The sequence below is a fragment of the Protopterus annectens genome, chromosome 2.part0 (assembly GCF_019279795.1).
Source record: "Protopterus annectens isolate FY-2018-M chromosome 2.part0, PAN1.0, whole genome shotgun sequence".
In the NCBI taxonomy this organism is placed as follows: domain Eukaryota; kingdom Metazoa; phylum Chordata; order Ceratodontiformes; family Protopteridae; genus Protopterus; species Protopterus annectens.
This window is the reverse complement of record NC_056728.1, coordinates 1,738,887,359-1,738,911,106: the sequence shown is the minus strand read 5'-3', so window position 1 is coordinate 1,738,911,106 and position 23,748 is coordinate 1,738,887,359.

Below are 23,748 nucleotides of genomic sequence, written 5' to 3'. Positions count from 1 at the left end.
GGTGTGATAGCTTAGTGTGAGGCTGTTTCTGTCATGGTCGTATGTGTCCTAGGTGTGAGGCCAGAGAAAGATGTGTCAGTTATTGGGATGCAGACATAGTAGGATGGCATATGTTGTGACGTAGCTCCTTGTGTATGACTGTGGTGTCCCATCGTAGGCTGAAGCAATACATCTATGCTCAGTAAGTGGTACTGCTGGTGAATCCAGCTGACATTTGAACTGTTGTACTACCTGAAGCTGTAGGTCTAAACAGCACAGTATGGTGTATGTTCGCATTCCATGGTAACACTGTCTTTTGTGTTTCCTGTAGTCTGCACAGATTACATACCTCAGGCATAGGTATCTGTAAGTAGGGGCACACAGTACTGTGGGGTACACAGGAAATGCTTATCTGTGTCAGCATACATTTGTGTGTTGTATGAATGTCTGATGTGTGTGTAATGATGCCTGTACCATGTCTGCAATCACATGTGTGTTTCAGGGTTTGCGTGTGTACCTAGCAGCATGTATACTCTGTTACAGCAGTATGCCAGCTATATTAACAACTGTGCACATATGGTAGGTAGGGGTATGGCATCGACTAGGGTGGGTTACTGGTTATACTGCAACTGTACTTCACATTCATTGCAATGGATGACATATTTCTTCATGTATTAGCTTGATATGTACCCCCCTGGCGAGGCTGTGCATTGGATCCCAAACAGTGTGCCGAGTACTGGTGTATACTGGTTTGTTATATGGAGTGTGGCAGGCGCTGTCAGCCAGTTGTGGGCTGAGCACTGATATGTGGTATTGAATGTGTGTATCCTCTGACAGATGAACAGATGCTATATATGGCAGTTAACTGATATCTGTACTGTAAAATGTTAAGTGTGCCACATGACTTGCTCACACATATCGTTTACTTGTCTTCCAGGCTTATGGCTCATCAAAGGAATCCCTCCTATACAGCCGCAGAGGAACAGGAAATCCACCACAGCCTGGTTCAGCACTATACCCTGCTGTTTTCCAGGGCCAGCCAACACCAGCATGAGTGTACTGCACTTTGGCAAGAACTTGTTCATCGGGTAAATGACATAGGCATGCATAACCGGACATATGAGCAGGTACGCCATCACTGCAGTGATTTAATTAGACATGTCCGGTGGCGTACGCCTGATATCCATAGACTACAACTTGCCACAGGTGGTGGGGTGGCCATATATCCCCCCCTCACCAGAGTGGAGGAACTGCTCCTAAGTGTGGGGGCTCCTGGCCTACAGCAGCAACAACATCACACATGTGTCATCATGGAGGCCAGAGCTACCCAGCATGGTGACATGGAGCGTGCAGGTAACATGCCCTAGCTGTAGACTACTGTTACCTGTATTGTTAGATTATGCATATGTGAGATGTGTACTGTGTTTAGCAGTTGTGCTGCCTATTGTGTGCAATACTGATAGTTTGAATAGTATCCATACACGTATGCCTTTTGTTCTACTGTAGTTTAGCACACTCACAGTAGCAATGCCACAGTTGTGGCCACTGACAAACTGTGTCATATTCTTGTATGTCCCTCTGGTGTGACAGCAGGGCAGATGATACATGCTGGTGAGTGTGTTAACACTTTAAAATTGGTATTGAAATGTGCATGTCATAGGTGAGGTGTAGGCCATGTACACATAACACACCTACGCATAAGGCATGCTATGCATGTTTGCTGTGAGACGTTAAACATCTCAGTAAAGTCAGTAGCTGCTTCAATCACATGCAATGCACAGAGCACCAGACACAAATGTGGCAACACTGTACTGCACATTGGATAGGCATAGTTGACACACATGTACACAACATAACACGTTTGTCATACGCAGTACACCTCAACATGCTACACATAGTGTAACTGGACACCCGCTGCCAGGTCACACTTCAGTATCCCACATGTCATCCACACACCACACATAATATACCTGAGGGGTAGGGGCCTAGCATGGGGCTGTGCAACACTCTTCAACACATAACACAGTCATGTTAGGCAATGCTCCCTATTGGGCACCTCACACACCCTTGTGTAACGTGGCTGTGTAATTGTGAACTTAGCCACGGCACTGCAGTTCAGGTACAACATGCTAGGAGGTGGTCTAGCACACTTTAGTGGCCTTGAGAGACCACATGATGCATGATGATGATGACTGATGGTACTACACCCCATACAGTTACAGTGACCACAGTACGACACATAGCTGTCATTGCTTTGCACCTCCATGTTGTGTGCGTGCACAAATATCCACCTATACACATTATGCATAGCATGTTGTGTGTGTGCAAACATATGCAACTATACACAATATGCATAGCAGACGCATTCTGTACAAAGTGACACATATTTGTCCTGCAATGATATTGGGTATATAGGTCACATGACACACATTGGGTATGTGTGATGTTGAATGTTGCAGTCTTGTACCACGGAATGTCATAGCTGGCACTGGCATATCTGGAATATGACCCACACTCACCATAACCACTGTACAATGGCCATGTCCAGGATTGGTATTCCATCATGTATACATGCACCACTCATCCCGTGTGTGTACATAGCATGCATGTGCTACACCTGTGTCCACAGTTATCTGCTACAGACACAGACACTGCATTCAGACATGGAAATCCATGTGACACAAAGATAACACATGCAGCCATGGTACGTATACCTGTGAGTGATGGTGCACAGGACATTGCAAAGCTTATAATACTTGCACAGAAATGTTGTGTCCTTGTACACATTGTGTTCCATGGAGTAGACAATCACTGAACATGTACACACATGCACCACAGCCATGTACACTGTCATTAACTATGGCTGTCTACACTCACACTGCATGGACTTGGTCAGCACATATTCTGCATGCTGACAGGTGTGATGTGACTGTTTGTCTTGTGATACTGTCACCCACTTTCAACCACTATTGAGTATGTTTTGGATTGCTGTTGTGTGTGTGTACCTGCTGTAGTGAGGAGTATGCATGTGTTCCTGTGTGCATGTGTGCATGTATTCATGTGTTCTTGTGTGTATGTGTGCATGTGTTCATGTGTGCATGTGTGCATGTGTGCATGTGTGCATGTGCCCATGTGTCCATGTGTGCATGTGCAGACCGTAAAGTGTGTTTCTTGTCTTCCTCTTACAGATGCTGAGTTAGGGTTTGGCGAAACCAGCAGGCGACCTGAAGCCACTGCCACAAATAGTGGTGATGATGACACATGTATTTTGGCACAGGGAGATTTGACAGGGTCTGTCGGTCCGCCAATCAACAGTACACAGCATTCAACCCCATCTATGCACACACTCATACTGTCAATACATCCCTCACCACCAATGGCCATAGGCGAGGGACAGCATACAGTTGGCATTGACCAGGAGAGTGTGGTACCCATGGCACTTGCATTCCCTCACAGCAGCCATAGTCGCAGACCCAGAACGGTACCACATAGGCAGAGATCCAGGGGTTCTCGGGGGAGCACCACTGGTCATATTGTCCCTGGCAGGTGTGCCCTCACAGGTCTTACGATGACCAGTATGTTCCAGGCTGTAATGCAGGCTCAGGCACGTATGGAACGGTACACCAGGCAGGGACTTAGGGCGCAGAGGGCACATTACACCGCTATCAATGACAGCATCCGTGACCTTGCCGGTGCCATCCGGACTTACACCGAGGTCATTGATAGACATTGGGGGGAGATAATAGATGCCCTCCACAACATGTCTTCCTTGAGCCAGGACTGTGCGGGACGGTTGCGACATTGATGCGGATGCATGCCAGCAACAGCTGGCAGTGGTTGCGGACGGCCCACAGTTCACAGACGCTCCCGTAATGGCAGTACCAGCCCCAGCAATGCTGGGGCTGGCCTGTCCATTGACCGTCCCAGTAGACCACGTGCACGTGGCTCTGGCCAGTCCCAACAGGGACATGGGTCCAGTCATCATATCTCTGCCTCTAATGACAGTACCCATTCAGGGTTGGTACCCAATACTGTCCGTAGCACCCCTGCCAGGCACAGGTACTGTGTCTGTGGCTGAAGACAGTGATCTGTACAGCCTAGCAGGTAGAGTCTGTGGCTGTCCAACAAACTACTGTATATGGCAGCCACATGGTGGAGCTGTGTGCATGCAGACACACACACATTAAGCAAACAACTAGGGCTCACACATACACACACACATTACATCAACATTGGCCCATGCTGTACTGTTGTCCCTCACACACACACACACACACACACACACACACACACACACACACACACACACACACACACACACACACACACACACACACACATATCGATTGGATGGGTCAATGTCAGGCTCTGGCAAACAACAAAATGCCCTGTGCATATGATGATACCTGTTCCACCTCCTGTCATCTGCATTACTGACAGAGGGACAGGCTAACATGGTGCTGATGCACAGGGTGACACTATAGCAGTGTAGCAATAATAGCAAGTTGTCAACAAGGAAGTGTAACTACATCCTTGTAGGTATATCTGAGCAGACATTATGCATCAAAGCTCTGATTGTCAATGTAGCATTGTTTACACCAGTGTTAGGTCTGAGTATGTATTATCCACTCATGTGCCACTTGGCTGAAGTGTAATGTGTTGCCAGCATGTGTTAGTGAGTGGACAGTACATGTGTGATGTGTGCAGTACAGATTATCAAGTGTACATCTGTGAACATGGTGGGTGCGCACTGTCTGGATGTACGTGCATAGTGGACACATGGGACGTGTGGCATATCCTGTCGTACACATTAACATCTCATAGCATCTTTCAATGGCCAGTATGCATTCTACTACAGTTATGTACTAACATGGGTAGACATGTGTATGACATGGGTTGACGCTATGCTGTGGGTGATACAGTTAATATTTGTCAATGATTTGCGGTCTGGTAGTATACATAACCTCAACAGCATGACTATCAGCAATCATTGGATGATGTCCTGACAAATGACACACAGTAGTAGGAAACCCAGTATCAATTGGATCCTTCTGGTGCTACACTATAACACTAACCAGTGGTAATGACCGCCACTCATTACTGTGACCACACCTGTTTGTCATATAGCCCCCTTAGGTACATGCAGACACACTAGGGATGTGTCCATCTAAATCTGGAAATGCATGGATTGGCCTACAATGCATTCCCTGGATGGGACGCATATCCTACACAAGGGTATCAAACAGACAGATACCTGTTGTTTTATACATGCTGTATAGCAGTAAGCCGACAATGGCATAGTCATCCTCATGTACTATACATACTATCCCGTCAGTACCACACAAGTGGTAGCCCTCAACATGTATGTTGGGTACCGTTGTGTACATACAGACCCATGTTATGTCATGTGTCCCTTGGTATCCACATATCCATAGGTATTGTGGAGTCCCAAGGTGTATCACATAAGACATTAGAGGCCTGAATGCATATCCACAAGGGAGTCATACACCTATAAAGACTGTCCATTCTTGGCAGACTTTGCTGTGTATGACCATGTCTGACATATACCCCAGGCATATACTCTCACTCACACTACTCTTAAGTAACTGTCATGGGTGTGTGTGCCACAGAACATGACAGTGGACGGCCTTGTCACATACATACATATGTGACCTATGATCTGAGAAGCAGCAGCACAACCTGTCAGTGGAAACAAATGTATTCATGTAGTATGCAGGCTTCACACCTATGTACTGATTGAGGGGACATGTACACATATATATTTGCCATGCAGATACCTGATGTGTGCAATGCACTTACTGTTGTAATCATACTATGTCATACCATAGTAAAAGCAAAACCCACACAGCATTGACCAACAATGACACACACACACACAGTCAGCATTTGCAGGATTCAAACCCCTACCTAACTATGTTATGATACTAGAGAGAGACGCATTAACACAGCACACTATTTGCTTTACTGGCTAGTTTCACTTCTCTGGCTGTATTTGTACGATGGTGACATCATCAGTCTTTCCAAAGAGGAAGATACCCCTTTTAGTGAGTTTTCCCAGTCTCCAAAAAGGGGACACCTCTTACAGGAAACTGCACACATACACACACCGCCCCCAACACACACACACACACACACACACACACACACACACACACACACACACACACACACACACACACACACACACACACACACACACACACACACACACACACACTCAATGTTTGCAGGATTCAAACCCTACCTAGCTATGTTATGATACTAGAGAGAGACGCATTAACACATCATGCTATTTGCTTTACTGACTGGTTTCCCATCTCCGGCTGTATTTGTAGGATGGTGACATCATCAGACTGGACATGGTGATGTGTATACACTTTGTTTTATGCCATTCCAGGAATGGTCCATGTGGGTCAGCAGGTGTCAACAGCTTGCACAAGACCTCAAAATCCTTACCTTGTGTGATCTATCTGTGGACACATTGACATTCCGTCATATGTCAACACATATTTATGAACAGCTTGTTGGTTTTGTGGATACTACATTAGTCTGGGATGTTGATAAAGGGCTATTCAAAGTCTATGTGATACATGTGTAGATGTGTTCATTGATGTATGTCCTGGGTGGCTGCCTTGCAAACAGTCTAGCATGTTTGGGAACCATGATCCGCACATGAACACACCACGGTTGGTAGGGTTGTGTGTATGTCAGCTTCCAATAGCTCTGTTTATGACTGCAACCATGATGGACTCCATGACCTTGCAGATCAGAATTCATAGGCATACTGGACTTAACTTCCCATGGTGTGTTGTGCACCAACACTTGTGGGGAGTGCCATATGTAGCTGTGACACATTCAACAGTTCCACATCCTGTATAGGGGGTGAGGTTCAGCTGACTGTTCAGGTGCATGATCTGTTTGTTCTGTAGTTTATGCAGGACACATATTGGGAATCAATGTATTCCACTTGCTGCCATGCTTTTGGCAGTGGGGCTATCTGCTCATCCGTTCTACATGTGATATCTCCTGGTATGATGATGTGGACTATTGTCAGTGGGAGATGGGCATGTACATATGGGCCTGTCTGTCATGATGTCGGCATTGTCACTCAGGTACAGTTGGCCCTGACTCAGGACATATATGGGTGTACATTGCTATTCATGACATAGCTGAAGGAGGTGTCATGATTCAGTCTGGACTCCTTCTCAGCTACTCTTTACAAAACACCAACGAACATGAGCACTAATCCCTGTTATACTCTTTTACATGCTTAACACCCTACTGATCCTTTGTGATCAGGCTACAGAGTAGGTCATGATAATATCCTGGCATGTCCAGGGGTCGGTTTCATGTGTACTCTTCAGTCCAGCTGGTGGATATTGTGATATTGACACAATGTCACATCTGCCTCATGTACACAGACAACCCTCTCCTCCTCCCGACAAACTCAGATATATGTGTGAGATGCACCTATATAGACATACAGTTGTTAAAAAAGTGGCAACAACTAAATATAGACTTTAGTAAGCAATATATTAGACTTTTGATTGACTACTTTACACCTATTAAAAATATGTTAGCTTCTAAAGTACAGACTCTGCATAGAGCTTTACTTAGTCACTACAAAGGTGAAGTATATGATAAGAAGATTGATGCCATGTATATACAAGTCACTGCCGATAGTGACAGGCAGCAACAGTTGAAACATAAAAAGTTACAAAGAGATTATCAGGACTTTTTATCTGGCCAAATTTTTGTCTGGCCGAAGACTCAACATCATACTAATGATCGTGTAAACCAACTTAACAATTCAAATAATCAACATGGTGTATTTGACATTGCCCCTTTAAATCCGACACTAACAGATGAACTCTTGACCCCCAGTAATGTGGAAATGACATCAGCAGGAGGAAGCAAGAGAGTAGATACTATGCCAGTAATGAACACGCCACCGCCAAATCAAGAAGGCCTAAGAGATCAGGATCCTTTGATTAATAATAATAAAAGTGGAGCAAGACCAAAAACAGCTTCTGGATCCACATCTAGTGTTTTTTTACCACTTCCAGTACAGTATCGTACACAATCCCAAGTGAGATCGAACAGTCGAGGCAGATGGAAGAGGAAATTCTCAGACGATGTAACGGAGGTAAGAAGAAGACAAAGGAACTGAAAGAACTTGTTTTTAACCTTTCAAGTCACACTTTAAGTACAAGTGAGAGAAGCCTTTTGAACAAAGGTCTCTCCTTTATTCCTTCACAAAATAGCAACCTCGCTGAGATTTTGGTTGATCTACGTTTGTTTGCAAGAGCAGTGTCTTTAAAATTATATTACAAGGACACTAATGAGGTTGATTTTAATATGGAAGATCGTTTTAAATGTAAAAGTATGTTTGTTCCTAATTTTTCTTTCAATATTGAATGTTTTATTAAGCTATGTGAAAGGGATTTTTATAAATATTTTTCTGATTTTACTCACAAAAATAATGATATATATTATAATTTGGATATTAATGAACGTAGTGCCTTGACAGCTTTATCTCAAGATCTTAACCTGATCATAAAACCAGCAGACAAAGGTGGTGGAATGGTTTTAATGGATGCCACCTTTTATACTGAACTAATGTTAAATATGCTGAAAGATACCAACAAATATGAACCTATAGACAGTGATAGGCTTATTAAAACAATCAGGATGGTTCATGACACTCTATATGACCTCCTTATGTGTAGACAAATAACAAAGGAACTATATGACTATCTTTTAGTAAAGGATCCATTAGTCCCACTTATAAAGGGACTTCCTAAGATACATAAAGGCGTTTTTCCCCCGCCTATACGTCCTATAGTGGCAGGTGAGAAATGGGTGACTGAAAATATTTCTCGCTATTTAGAATCTAAGTTAAGACCTTTAGTTAGAAGTATACCTACAATTGTAAAAGATACCTATCAGTTGCTAAATGATCTACAAGATTTAGTGGAAAGTAATGTGGTTCCACCTTCCTTTATATTAGTGACACTTGATGTTAAAAATTTGTTTACAGTAATTCCAAATGACTATGGAATTGAAGCTGTCAGGGAGCTATTACTTAAAAATGGAACTTTTGATAACAATTTACAATTACTTATTTGCGCCCTGCTAGATATGGGGTTGAATAATAATCTTTTCTTGTTTCGAGACAATTTGTACATGCAGACATGGGGGGTTGCAATGGGCACCCCCTGTGCTAATTCATATGCAAATTTGGTTATGTATTATTGGGAGTCCCTATTTTTATTTAAAAGTATATTCATGCAAAACATAGTACTATATAGACGTTTTGTGGATGATATATTTATTATTTGGAATGGTGATCAAAAGCTGCTAGAAAAACTAGTTGCCTATTTAGAATCTACTACTGATTTTCTCAGGTTTACTATGGAGTCATCATCATCCAAGATAGATTTCTTGGATATTACCGTTTTTAAAGACATTGAAGGCATGGTCTCAACTACATTATATCGAAAACCATGCTGGAGGAATGCATTATTACAGTTTAATAGTATGCATCCAAGGTTTATATTTCTAATATTGTAAGAAATCAGTTTACAAGAAGTTCTAGTTTATGTAAAAACAGTATAGATAGAAATATGCAGTTTGATGTTCTGCATGAATTATTTCGAGATAGGGGCTACCCTACCCCAATGATAGAAAGTAGGACACAAGTTGTACAATCTACACATGATATAGTTCCAAGTTTAAATATTAGAAGTGGATCACAAATTGTTGCAAGAAAGATACAACAGAAGAATAAATATACCTCTAAGGTTAATTTTAACAACAAGAAGGTAGCCTTTATCACTAGATATACCAATGATATTAAATATATTACTAATATTATTAAGAAAAACTGGGATGTACTACTTATAGATCGAGACATCAGTGATATAGTAGGTATACAACCAACTTTTAGATATAGAAATAGCAAGAACTTAAAGAGGTTATTATGTTCTGAGAGAACTAATAGAGAAATAGCTATTAAGAATAAATTGACATTGAGACATGGTACATTTCCCTGTAATAAGTGCAATATGTGTAAGTTTATCATTAGTGACCATCAATTCATTGTTCCTGAGCTTAATTATGTATTTATATGTGATTATTATGCTACCTGTGAGACTAGGAATTTGATATATTTAGCTACCTGCACACAATGCAGGGCCTATTATGTAGGTTTAACCTCTAGAAGGTTGAAAGATCGTATTTATAATCATATTTATGGCATAAGGAAAATGAATTTAACAAACGCTTTAGCTAAGCACATAGATACGCACTCTGATCATACTTTTAAACTTAGGGTCTTACAAGTTATAAGACCCAATAAGAGAGGGGGGTGATAGCCAGAACTATTTAGAAACAGTTGAGTTAAACTGGATCTTAAGGTTGAGATCCCATATTCAACCAGGACTTAATCAATCAGTTAGTATAAAACCTGTATTAGCTACACATAGGTAAAAATGTTTAAATCCAAGTCCTTTGTCACAGGTCATACACATATATTCAGATTTTTAAAGTTTAATGTTCATACCTTATACTGAATAGGCTTGAGACTAAGAATTTTTGAATTTTTGGATTTTTGGATGTTAGCCGTTGCTTGGCTTAATATTACCATCTTATTAGCATTTAGCTTTTCTCAGCCTTGTATATGCATTTGCATTTTGCACAAGTTTTACATAGATTTATGCTATGTTTTAGATTGTTGCATTTTCCCAGTATCATATTTTAATGTTGTTGTTGGTTTTAGTTAAATATATATTTCTATATACGTATACATATATATTTTCATACATATAAAATAATTTAGTGTTTATATAGATTTTAATTATATTGAGTTTCATTTCAGCTTTAACAAAATTTCAGCTAATTGACTAATTAATTGAATAAGTGATTTATGAACTGTATCTAATTTGTTAGACTAAGATATATAAAGCAGCTGTATAGAGCTATATTTTTTAAAACTTGAGGAAGCGTACTTGGATGTATGTGAAAGCGCTTGTTTCTGTAATAAATTAAGTTTATTTTTCATCGTGAAGGTCTCCATTCGTTTTTGTTCTGTGGAAACTCAGATATATGTGTGAGATGCACCTATATAGACATACAGGGTGCTGAACTCTCTCGACCCATGACTGGCACAGTCTATCAGGTGGTGAAGGTAACCACACACACCACATATCAGTCTCACATATCCTTTAGCAACAGCACTCAAACCAAATTATCACACATAGACATACTCAGATGCTGTAAATGTACTCTACCTAAGCAGCAGAGACCTCCAAAGCAGACACACACACACACACACCTGCTACCCCACTACAATACCCACATATCACATAGTTCACAATGTCAGTGTGCCACACAGTCACTGCCCTTCGGGCTAAACAACACACCTAATACACTTGTAATAGGTGACACTTATTGTCAGACAGACTGATGTACCACTCACCAGCCCTAACAAGGGAAGAGTCACTTTGGGCTGTTTGTTGGGTGCCAGGATCTGCCGCATAACACAGGCAGTCAGGTCACTCCAAAGCAAGTACAGGACTGGCAACATCATTGTCCATGCTGATGTGTATAACCTCAGGTGTTACTCCCTGGACCACATGACATGATACATGGAGGAACACTCTGATCATGTAGCCCAGGCCAGTATGACCCTGACCTTGTCTAGCATCTTACACCCACCAAGTATGATGTCAAAGTATATGGACACACATATCACATTTAACAGTTGCCTAACAAATTTGTTTAATTCATAGGGGATACAGTGTCTGTCAGCCTATGGTGACATGGTCAACATGCCACGTAGCTTCACTATGGACAGCTTGCACCTGTCACCCTTGGACTTTGGAATGCTGGCTAAGGATCTTGCTACCACCATAGTGCCTTTTTTAAGCAGGGCACAGAAGACAAACACACCTCCATAGACATTATAGGTTAAATGAAACTAAGGGTAATGCTGCTCAACAACAGTCATGTTAACCTCATATTCAGCCACTGAGGACTCTCCTCAGTATGGAGGATAGCGATATCTGTGCACTGACAGACGCCTGGTTCAGGCTCACTTATGCACACCAGCACTACCAGGTTATGTTTCATACCATGCTGTCTGACAACAAGACTTGGAACAGACAACACAACTAGGGGGAGTATCCATATACATCACAGATACACACACCTCCGGGTTAGTAGCACTGCACAAAGCATCACAGACCATACATATACAACTACCATTGTGCAATACTGCCTTTCAGTTTGTTGTCTGCTACAGAACACACTCTCAAGCTCAGGGACCACTCTCGGCTTTCGTGGGAACTATGGAGAATATGAAGGTCTCCACAGGCACTATTATATTGTGTGTCTTCATATACACAACTATTGACTGGGGATACTACTCAAGCCCCGACACCCTCACCCAACATTCGCTACAATTTATAGACTCATATGCTATGGCAAAACCAGTCAGCAGAGCCACAAGGGGGAATACATATTGGACCTGATCATCACCAACATGGGACTCTATGTTCCACACCAGCGATATACCCCTCATTGGTAAGGTCAGAACATACATGTATCTCACTGGACATACATATACCCTCCACACACCCATCCTGGGTAATCTTGGTGAACTTCTCATGAGCCAACGTCTCACATCACCGAAGCAAGTTGATATCCTTCAGAGACCCTGAGACAGTGGCAAATATGGCTCACACTGTTGCATCCTTTACATACACATTATATGGACACCTAGCGGACTGCATGGATTGTGCTATCCCAAATAACAACAGGACTCACTACTCCAATGGCAAGGGACTTGTGTGGTAGACCCCAGACATTAATAAGCTGTACAACATCAGGAGGAAGCTACTACATGATAGACATGAACTTTTCTAAGGGCCACTTCTACCAGACAATTGCAACAGACATGTAGGACTATCACACGGCCTTCTTCAGTTATGTCAGGAACCTGGGTGGACACTCACTGATATGCTGTGAGTTACTGCATACTGACTAAACTTACACTGAACCCACTGGCATTGCCAACATCCTGGCAAACAGGTTCAGTGCAGATGTCTCCCACCCATCCCCCATAAGGAGCAGCTATCCATCCCAACAGAGTATAACCTCCCTGACATCACACAGTAACAGGTGAGTGCTTCCCTCCCCAAAGCGTACATCACAGTATCAATGTGACCAGATGGTGTCCCAGCCTGTATCGTACACGAGCATCATGACAGACCCAACCCTCACATTACATCACTGTTCAATATCGGACCACAGGATATGTACCCAAGGATGGCGTACAGCAGGAGTGGTCCCGCTCCACACAGTTGGTGCCACAACGGACCACAGATAATATTGCCCTATAAGCCTAAGTAGCCTGTTCTGCAAAGCTATGGAGCATATTGTCATGGGACTCATACATATAGACATCGGAAACCTACAGACACTGTATCCTACACATTTCAGCATTGTTGTGGGCAGATCTTGCCTCTTGAACCTGTTTGTATTCTTTAAATGGCTAACAGGTCCATCGACATAGGGATGACTGTCCACACAGCCTACCTGAACCCTGCAAAACCCTTCAACACAACAACCCACTGGGCCATTATGCATAGGCTCACCAGCGTCGATATGGACACATATCTCACACAATGGACTGATACGTGGATCAGGGATAGCACCCACATGGTCAGAATTGCAGGTGCCATGTCTGACTATACACCAGTTACACGTGGCATCCCACACAGCTCGGTCCTGGGACCTCTCTTGTTCAGTATATATTTGTTTGATGTACAGGCTACCACAGGGGAACTATGGCTGAACATGTTTGCACTTGACTGCAAACTGGGTGCCATGATCAACTCTCCAGCTGCCACATGCATACTCAAACAGGGTCTCACAGAGATGGATGACTGGTGCCTGAGCCATGGCCTACAGCTAAATGCCATTAGTTGCATAGTCATCCCTTTGGGGAATAACAACATGCCCACACATTACCACATAGGTAGTACTCCATTGCATATGGTAGGAGTTGTTAGGGGTTTGGGGACATGACTTGTTCGTACTGTCGCCTTTGACATTCACGTTGCCAAAGTGGTTGGACACACCTTCTATGTGGGCCACCATATCCCATATGGTTTCACATCTAGATTGAGTGAGGTCATTGTGCCCCTATACTCATCACATCCATGCTTGGTTACAATGCCACATTTGGGGAGTACCTTACCCAACATCTGCAGCAACTGTACTGGCCACGGAAGTTCCTCACCAAGCAGATCTAGGGACTCACACAGATGCCCTGCACAGTTCAGATGCAGTAACTCCAGCTCTACTCAGTCACTTACCACTTACTCGGATATGATGTGTGCCTGTTGTTTACAGATATACCCAACCCAGAATTACTGGACATGCTCCATCTCAGGATATCCGACTCCCTTGAAGCTACACACTCTAGGGACATATACCTCAGCACAGATGTTAATAGGACATTGTGATGGAACAGATTCTTATCCCAGAGGCTCCACTCACTCCAGAATGTAATCCCAGTTTCACATAGGCAGTGCCACCCACTGACCATCTACTGGAGACATCTTGACGACTGTATGGGTGATCATGTGTTTACCCCTGGGATATCTTCTGTGTCCCTGCTAGACAGAGGCACACTAGCCTAAACGTACATGGGCTATCTTGTGTGACCTACTATTCACACACACAGTGTGGTAATCTGACAGGGTTGCAAATGCCAAACACACTCTGGCTAGGCTTGTACATGCCCTAGGGCAGATAGCCTAGTATTGACCTTTGAACCTATGCTAATGTTCAAGATGCACAATGTTTATTGCTGATATTGTTTGCAGGTCTTTATCGTCTTTGCTTTACCAGTTTATATGAACAACTTCTGTATCTGCAGAACATATTTGATTATGACAGCGTTCCACTATATTATAGATGTCTGTTGTCATATGACTGTGTGCACAGGGCGGATTGCTGTATAGTGACAGGTTCCTGGGTTAAGACATGCAACTGCCAGATATGCGTGGCCCACTGCTGTACTCAGACATGGCCTAAGTGTGTGAGCATGCCCAGTTCTGCCATTCCATGTTTTGTTGCCTGACATTTGTCTCATTTATTCAAGTGTGTGAGCATGCCCAGTGTGAGCTTTCAGTATGTTGTGATTTGAGGTCCACTACATTGGTTGATGTGTGCGAACATGACCAATATTAACATTTATACTGTGTGTGTTGGAAGTCAGGTTCTGTTCTCACTGCAGGACTCACCTTTGTGGCATAACTTGACAAGGATTATGCTGTGCCTGCAGGGTTTCCATGAAATACTTTGCATAGACTTATCAACATTCCTTCATACAGGCTGACCACTGCAATAATGTCATGGTTTAGTGGTTCAGTACTTTGGCTATACTGCACAGTATCCTGGATTCGAGGCCCATCACTGCTTTATATTTTCATACTGAGCAGACCAGACTGCTTAAGGGCCCATTAAGCAAATATTAGCATGTTGGCTTTTGTTCAGCTATGCCCTACTTAGACCAGGCTTGTCTGACATTGCTCAATATTCACCAACATTGCTGGACGTTGCCCAATATTACTGAACACTGACCACAGTTGTGCTAGTTGGTGTGTGCGATTTTGTTTGCATATACTACATGGTGGTAAATGCTGTTTAACACTGATTTATATTGCTTAACACATGGCAATCATGCCTTAGGTGGTGCTGCAGGGCTGCCTATGTCAGATGCACATACGATACTCCCTGTACATGTATGAAAGCAGGTAGTGTCAACTTAGGCATCCCTTTTACTATATGTGCGAGTCGGAGAGAGGTATCATTTCCAGAGTTCCTACTGAGCCAGTGTATGTGCTATGGTTTGCCTCTTTGCCAAGGCCCAAGCATACTGGGCATGCCTCCTTCTGCCTACTGGGGCAGGCTCAGGTTGTTCCTCCTCTGAGTCACGCGCTGCCTGTGATGGCCTTGGCAATGGCGGGGGGCTGTTTGGCCCAGGCCTATGCTGGTCCTGCTGCAGCTGTTTTCGCAGGATCATATTATGTAGCATAGCACATACCATGACAATTTGGGTACATGTAGTTGGTGAGTACTGCAAGGCTCCACCAGATGTGACCAGGCACTGGAACCGTGACTTGAGCAGCCCAAACACATGCTCTATTACATTATGTGTTTGTGCGTATGCCTCATTATGGCATTCCTGTTCAGGTGTGTGTGCGTTTCTGATGGGTGTCATCAGCCATGGCTCCAGTGCATAGCCAGCATCCCCCACTAGGTGACCATGTGGGATGTCCCCATTGGCAAATGTCTGGTACAGCTGTGTCAGATGCCAGATATGGGAATCATGGTAGCTTCCAGGGCAGCCTGCATACACATTCAGTATTATGCCCTGGGCATCACACACGACCTGACAGTTGATGGAGGGGAAGCCCTTGCAGTTGAAGTAGACCCTACCCTGCTCGCCGGCTGGTGCTTTGATGCATATGCGCATGCAGTCTATTGCACCCACTACCTCAGGGTATTCCGCTATTTGCTGGAAGAGATGCATATTGCTGGCCAATACTTCATGGGAATTGGGGAAATATACATGATCGCCGACATGTGCTGACATGGCATCCAGAAAATGGTGTGGTAACCTGGATGCTGATGCCTGTAATATCCCCATCATATCATCAGTTGGTCTCTGGAAGGTACCTGCTACTAATATTCTTAGGCCAACACATATCTTGGTTTCCACTGTGATGGGTTCCCCTCTGTTGGTTCTGTGTGTGAGGTGTGGCGTGCACAGCTCAACAATTTGCTGCAGGAGGTTTCTGTCCACTCTATAGTGCTCCACTATCTCCAGCTCATGTAGCCCCTGGTAGGTTACCATGGGCCTGTACACTCTTCTCCGTCTGCTCACTGTGGGTTGTCCAGCAGCGTTTCTATTGTCACCACCCTCAGCATGTTGCATATGTCACCTTATAACAGCAATGGCAGCCCCTAACATTTCTTTGTCTCAGTAAAGCTTTTTCAGTGTTCACTTCTATTAGCTTACTGCAGTGTCTGTTGTGAGAAACATACTGGACTGTTGTTTGCAGAGTTTTAAGTGCTAGGCTAGGCTGGGCTAGTGTACTGCCTGTGTAATTGCCTGATTCTGATTGTTTTCACCTGCTAGCTCTGCTAGTAATCCCTGGTAGCTTCCTACTATTTGTTGTGCTTCCTTTTTCCTTTCTGTTTCCTCAGTGGGGGGAGCGCCACGCACACATGCGCAATCACGCGCACAGCAGCTAACATGCACGCACACATGCTTACACAGACTAAAACTTGCTTATTTGGGTTAACATGTGCGCACACCAGCACAAACACACTTACAACTCTTTAAACAGCCTTATACATACTTACTCCGGCTTAAACACGCACACTCAGCTAACACGCGCGCACTCTGTCTTACTCGGGTTTACACACACGCACACGCGCGCATACCTGTTCAGCAAGAAACTTTGGTGTTATCCACGGCATACACCTTCCATTTCTTGGCTTTCCCTAGCCTACCTGTTGACACACCTCTTTCCATGATGTATAAATGACAGCTGACATATGCCACTCTGCTCCAATGAGCTTCACTTCTTTCATACATACCCCCCTCATGATGTCACCTATCTTCTACTCTGTTACTCCCCATATCCTACTCCTACACTCCACTGACTGTGCTCATTTGCTATGTAAACTTGTGATTCACTATCCTAACACTCATTTACATAGGATTGCTTACTGATGCTTGGTTACATCTCTCAGACTGAGCTTCCCCCCTTAGCAACCTCTACTCGGTGGCCATGTTGTCTTCAGCCTGCCATTCCCTTGCATTGTACATTAACAATTTCAATAAAATCCACATTTGTGGGTTTTAATTTTTAGTATTCTGGGTTTTAGAGCACAGCCCGTTTGCGCGGCGCTGCGTTACGCTTAAACATCGGAAATCGGCGAAAAAAATATTTTTATTTTCATATTGCATCAGGAAACATTTCCAATGGCCATATATTTGGCCATTTGCATGCTTCCTGCACTGGATGCAACCTTTATTTGGAGCTGTCATGGCTCCGTTTTGCTATTTGCAGAACGGTACTCAATTGTCAACTGAGTACATTTCTGCAAATATCACTGCTCTTACTCGGACAGGTTTGGGTTTCCTGAATCACAAATCTACCTCATTTGCATGCCTTTCTCCTGCAATTGAGGTATTTTGCATATCCCAGCCCTGTCCGTGTAAGAGCCGTTTTAGGAGCTCTCTTATACGCCCCTACAGGCTGTTCCTGAATCGCTCGTCGGACATGATGGCTGCATGGAGTCTTACTCTACTCTAAGACTCCGTGCAAGCCTTCGTGAATCTGGCCCAGTGACTTTATTTTGAAGGCATTGCATAAACAGGGCTTTTCACAGTAGGTTTTGGTAATATCATTATTTCCTTTCCAGTGAGTTAGCAAGGTTAAAGTGTGTGCCGTTGAACACTGCTAATAACTGTATGATCGTACTGCCTCCATGTCTAAATCTATATCTATTTATACATATAGATAGATAAACAGATACATATAAATAGATATATTATTTTGATTCACTACTGAAATAATGGATAAGATATGGACGGACACTCACTAGTTTGCAAATGTCAGTCACTTTCCATTTCTGCTAAATTTGATTCACATTTATTTCTATACTTAATTTTCAGAAACTGCTTGCATTTTCCTTATTTACCACTGTGATGTTATACATATTTCAGTAAAGTCCATACATACTGATGAAACACAAATTGTTTTCACCATGTTATTTCTTTAATAAAAATCATCTGCTTTTAAACAAAAGACATATTTTCTGCCATTCATTTTGTACCACCACTGAGTCCACAAGAGGTATTATGTTAAGTGGTGATACGAGCGTTCACAGAGCATTCAGCTATTTTCTGTGTGCCTTCCTGATTTCCTAGCAGTCTGGCATATGTTTGCCATTATAACTATTTGGATGCAACAGCAAAATTATGATTAGGTTTCCATATGAAAACAAATGAACCATTATTGAGGGTCATAAGTATACTTCTTCATGTCTTTTGTCTATTCCACAAGTTATTCAGAAAACAATTTTACAGCATATACAATAATCTGGCAACAGTAAAAGTCACATTGAATGCAGGAGTACTATTATGTCCTGTAGTTTCATTGCTTTCAGCTAATGATTGCCAGGTCTCAGAAATGTCAAGGCTTGTTCAGGCAATTGTCAATGCCATCGAAATATTATCTGCATGTGTTTTATCTTGCAGTCATTTCACAACACTATTTTTCTCATGAATTAAATCAACATAGTTACACTGCATGCTTTCAATTTGTGTTATCCCTTTATGACAATCTCAATTCATTGTGTGAATACCAGTACCTTATATGCAATAAACATAGTACACTATTAGGTGCCATGGCATAATATACTAGTCTGTGTATCTTCACATTTGAAATTAGCTTAAAGCCTTTAGTTATTTTATTTTTGATTTCACACCATGCATACTCAAGTTAAATAGTCTAAAATGATTTTTAATTCAGTATACTGAGAAAAACTGACACTGATAGCTATGTTTGCATGACATACATTGTTATAATGACTAGCAACATATATTTCTCAGTGGCTTTATGATAACAGTCATTTCTCATAATAGGAATAATTATTTCAGTAGTTAACACATTGTTGCATTGTAGGCTTTCATAGTACCTAGACACAGAAAGTTAACATTAATCTTAATACTGCAACAAATATTAATGACTTAGTGAGATTATTTCCATGAGTTCTGCTAAATGTTAGTATTTTTATTTCCATTTGGTCACGTTAACCTGCTATTAGTATAATGTCAGACTGATTTATGAAAGCAGTTGAATATAACACATTATTAGCATTACTGTGGATTGTTGTGAACACAGGCATGCTCTTTGTATCCAGGTCTGAATGATCAAGTGATAATATCTGGAGTATGGTGGGGATGGAGGTTCATCTCAGTAAAAAAATGGTATAATAACGCTATACCAGAGTGCAGTATATTCCAATTAGACAGAATTGATCAAAGCCAAAGAACTCGGATTTGTCTGTGCATTGTTATGTATACTGTCTTACAAGACACTATTTGCAATGGTTTTGCTGATCAACAAATGAAAGGCTTAAGTATCTTTTTTAGATAGTGATATTCCAGAAGACTGCTCAATTTCCTCATGAATCAGCCATGCTTTACTTTTATACAAAAGATGCTTGGTCCCTCGTGTGAGCCACCTCTATGAGCAGTAATGGGTCAGCTGAAATGCAAATGCTTGGTAAGAAAGTCATTTATTCTAAAATATAAATCAAAAGTGTGACAGAAAGTAAAGAGAATAGCAAGTTTAAATACAGTGTTAAGGTTTATTCCTTAATAGGGTACAGAAAGTGGTAATCATATGTGGATTTATGGCAAACTGTAAATATACAGTTTGGCAAAAGAAAAGTGATCAAATCCATTTTGTCAAACTGTGCTTTACTCAAAAAAACTAAGTGGGGGTGTAGCTACCCAACTAAATATAACCTACTCTAAAGATGTTGTTGCATCTCACTGTAGGTAACTGTTCTATTTAAGGATACTCAATTGCCTAACAATATTATGAAACAGATTTTGTGATTACTGTTTCAAATAGTCATACTTAAGAATTTTTGTATTTCCACAATACATCTACACAGCAACACATATTACGGTATTGTGGAATGAATAGCGATTTAACCAAAAATGTGCTGAAGTGATATTCTACATGTTTTCATCCTTACCTATGTGTATGAGTGTGCTTTTTCATAGTGTTTCTCAGATGCACGCTGGAAGTTTAAATGTCTGCTTATTAATCATTTCATCATGGTCACAATTCACTGCATCTTGAAGAATTAAAAATGATGTTCTTTGCTGTGTTCTTGATAACATTAACTGAAACTGCTAAACAAAATTCTGTTTAAAGTAAACTGGAAGATTTGATTTGTCCCATCACCTATTAGTTTTCAATAAGCCAAGTGTTTTGCTGTATTCGATTTATTGCTGAAGCAGGAAACCAGACCAGCTGTGCACTTCAATTTGTTGGTGAAACTAATACCACTGTAATATACAAATTAAAGATATGTTGACGTTTCTATCCTTAACTGACAAGTGATATTAGAATGTTACCAACCCTTGTCACTGTACTGCAAAGTGAAATAAGAATCACTGACTTCCATTCCTGCATACTGCTAGTCTAGCATAAAATGGTAACATTTCAGATGAATACTGCCCTGTTGGCGAATTTTGTATATTTCTGCTCTTAGTCCTTAAAAAAGTTTGATTAATTTATAAGAAGATACTTTTTCCCTTCATCAGATTGTATCAGAAAAGTCACACAGCTGAAACTCATTAAGTAGTTACTCATCTGCTGCATATCAAAAAAAGATAAATGTACATCTGAAATCACTTCTTGGTGCTGCCATTTCGTATTATAGACATTTACCATGCTATTGAAGCTGTTGGTGATGTAATACATTATGACAAACTAAAGGAGGATTACAGTATCACTGCATCTCCCACATACTTTCTCCAGATTTTACTTCAGACATATCCCTGCTAGTACAATAGGAGAAATAATGCTTCAAAAGCTAGTCTGCGATACTTGCACAGAGGCAAATTATTTGCACTTACATTTGCATATGTTCAGGGTAGTCTTGGTATCTAAAACTACAAATCTAAGTTGCCTTATAAACAATTGTCTTAAAACTGAAACTCACCCAAACATCTGGAAACCAGCTGCCTCCATGCCCAGCCCCAAATACATTCTCTAAAACAAGATGATGATTTATGATGTATTTCTGAATATCTAAACAAAAAACACATAATTGCACGCAGCCAGTAAGGATTAATTTTATGATACAACACCACTATGGCAAACCGAAAAGTTGCAGACCACTTTCAATACATGAGCAAATGCCTTCTATTTGGTATAGCATTTACTGACCAGAAAAAGCCTTTGATAGTGTCTCTTGGGTAAGCTGTAAAACTCTGGAGCACTACAACCATACGTAAGTGATTTCACAGCTATTTCACCAAAAGCACCCAAGAGCACAGTCTCAGTAAAATAACGAAAAAATAAGACTTCAAGTTAAGTCACCAACATCTCTGGCATACTGCAAGGCTTTCAGCATGTTTTCCATGTTTTCGTTAAGTTGGTCCTAAGACACACACACACACACACACATATATATATATATATATATATATATATATATATATATACATATATATGTATAGTCACACACACACACACACACACACACACACACACACACACACACACACACACACACATACATATATGGGATCTGGACACATGCTCGACTAGCATATGTCTAAATCACAAAACATCGAACACCGCACATTTTAAAAGATACCTACCAACTCCTTGAGTCAATAGAACATTTAGATCTTAACCTAAATGACTATGAATATATGTTAATTACCTTGGATGTGAAGAACCTTTTTACCTCCATCCCTAACGAGGAGGGTATACAGGCTATTAGGGAGCTTATGGTGCATGGGAGTGATTATAGTAATGATAGACAGATTTTGATCTGCCAGTTACTTGACCTGGTGTTATCGTACAATGTGTTTTCTTTTGGCACCGAGCTATACCAACAGAAGTGGGGGGTAGCCATGGGCACTTCGTGTGCCAACACGTACGCTAACCTAGTGGTTTACAGTTGGGAGAAGGAACATCTACTCCCCCATGATAGTTTCAAACAGGTTATCGTCTACAAAAGATTTGTAGACGATATACTGATTGCATGTAAATGATCCAGAGAGGAGTTTGGTAGCTTTTTGGACTACCTTGAAAATTCTAGTAGTTTTTTGAGCTTTACCATGGATATGTCTTGTACAACCATTAATTTTTTAGATGTGAGTTTGAGCATCCAGGCAGGAGGGTTAGTTCCCTCACTTTACAGGAAACCCTGCTGGAAGAATACGCTCCTGAGTTATGACAGCATGCATCCTAGGCATGTCTTTCCTGGTATAGTCAGGAGCCAGTTTGTTAGAGTGAGCAGAATGTGTAGAGATGAGATGACCAGGTCAGTGCAAATAGATCTTATGGAAGAGCTGTTTGAGGAGAGGGGATACGACAGTAAAATGTTGAAGGACATCAAAGGAGATATATTAGGCTCTATGAAAGAGACCGCACACTTAAACAGGCAGAGAACCTGGGGTATTCACCAAGGACCTTCGGCCCATGATAAAGTTAGACTTACGATTACGTATACCAACGACTACGCTGCTATAAAAAGAATTATAAGCAACAACTTTAAGGTTTTGACGGTTTATTACAACACTTTATGTTTGGTAGGGAATAAACCTAATATAGCCTATCGTAACCACAAGAATCTAAAGAGACTACTCTGTGACAATTTTAAATCCTGTGAATTATCTGCTGCTGTTAAGATCAATAAGAGAGGGACTTATCCCTGTATGCATTGTAACACTTGCAGGTACATAAGCAAAGAACAAGTTTTTGTTCATCCTACATTGAATTTGACTTTTAAGCCCAGATTTTATGCTAATTGCGAGACACAGAATTTGATATACCTCACAACTTGTGAGCATTGTACAGCCTTCTACGTGGGGCTGACTAAGAGATCTCTTAAGAAAAGGCT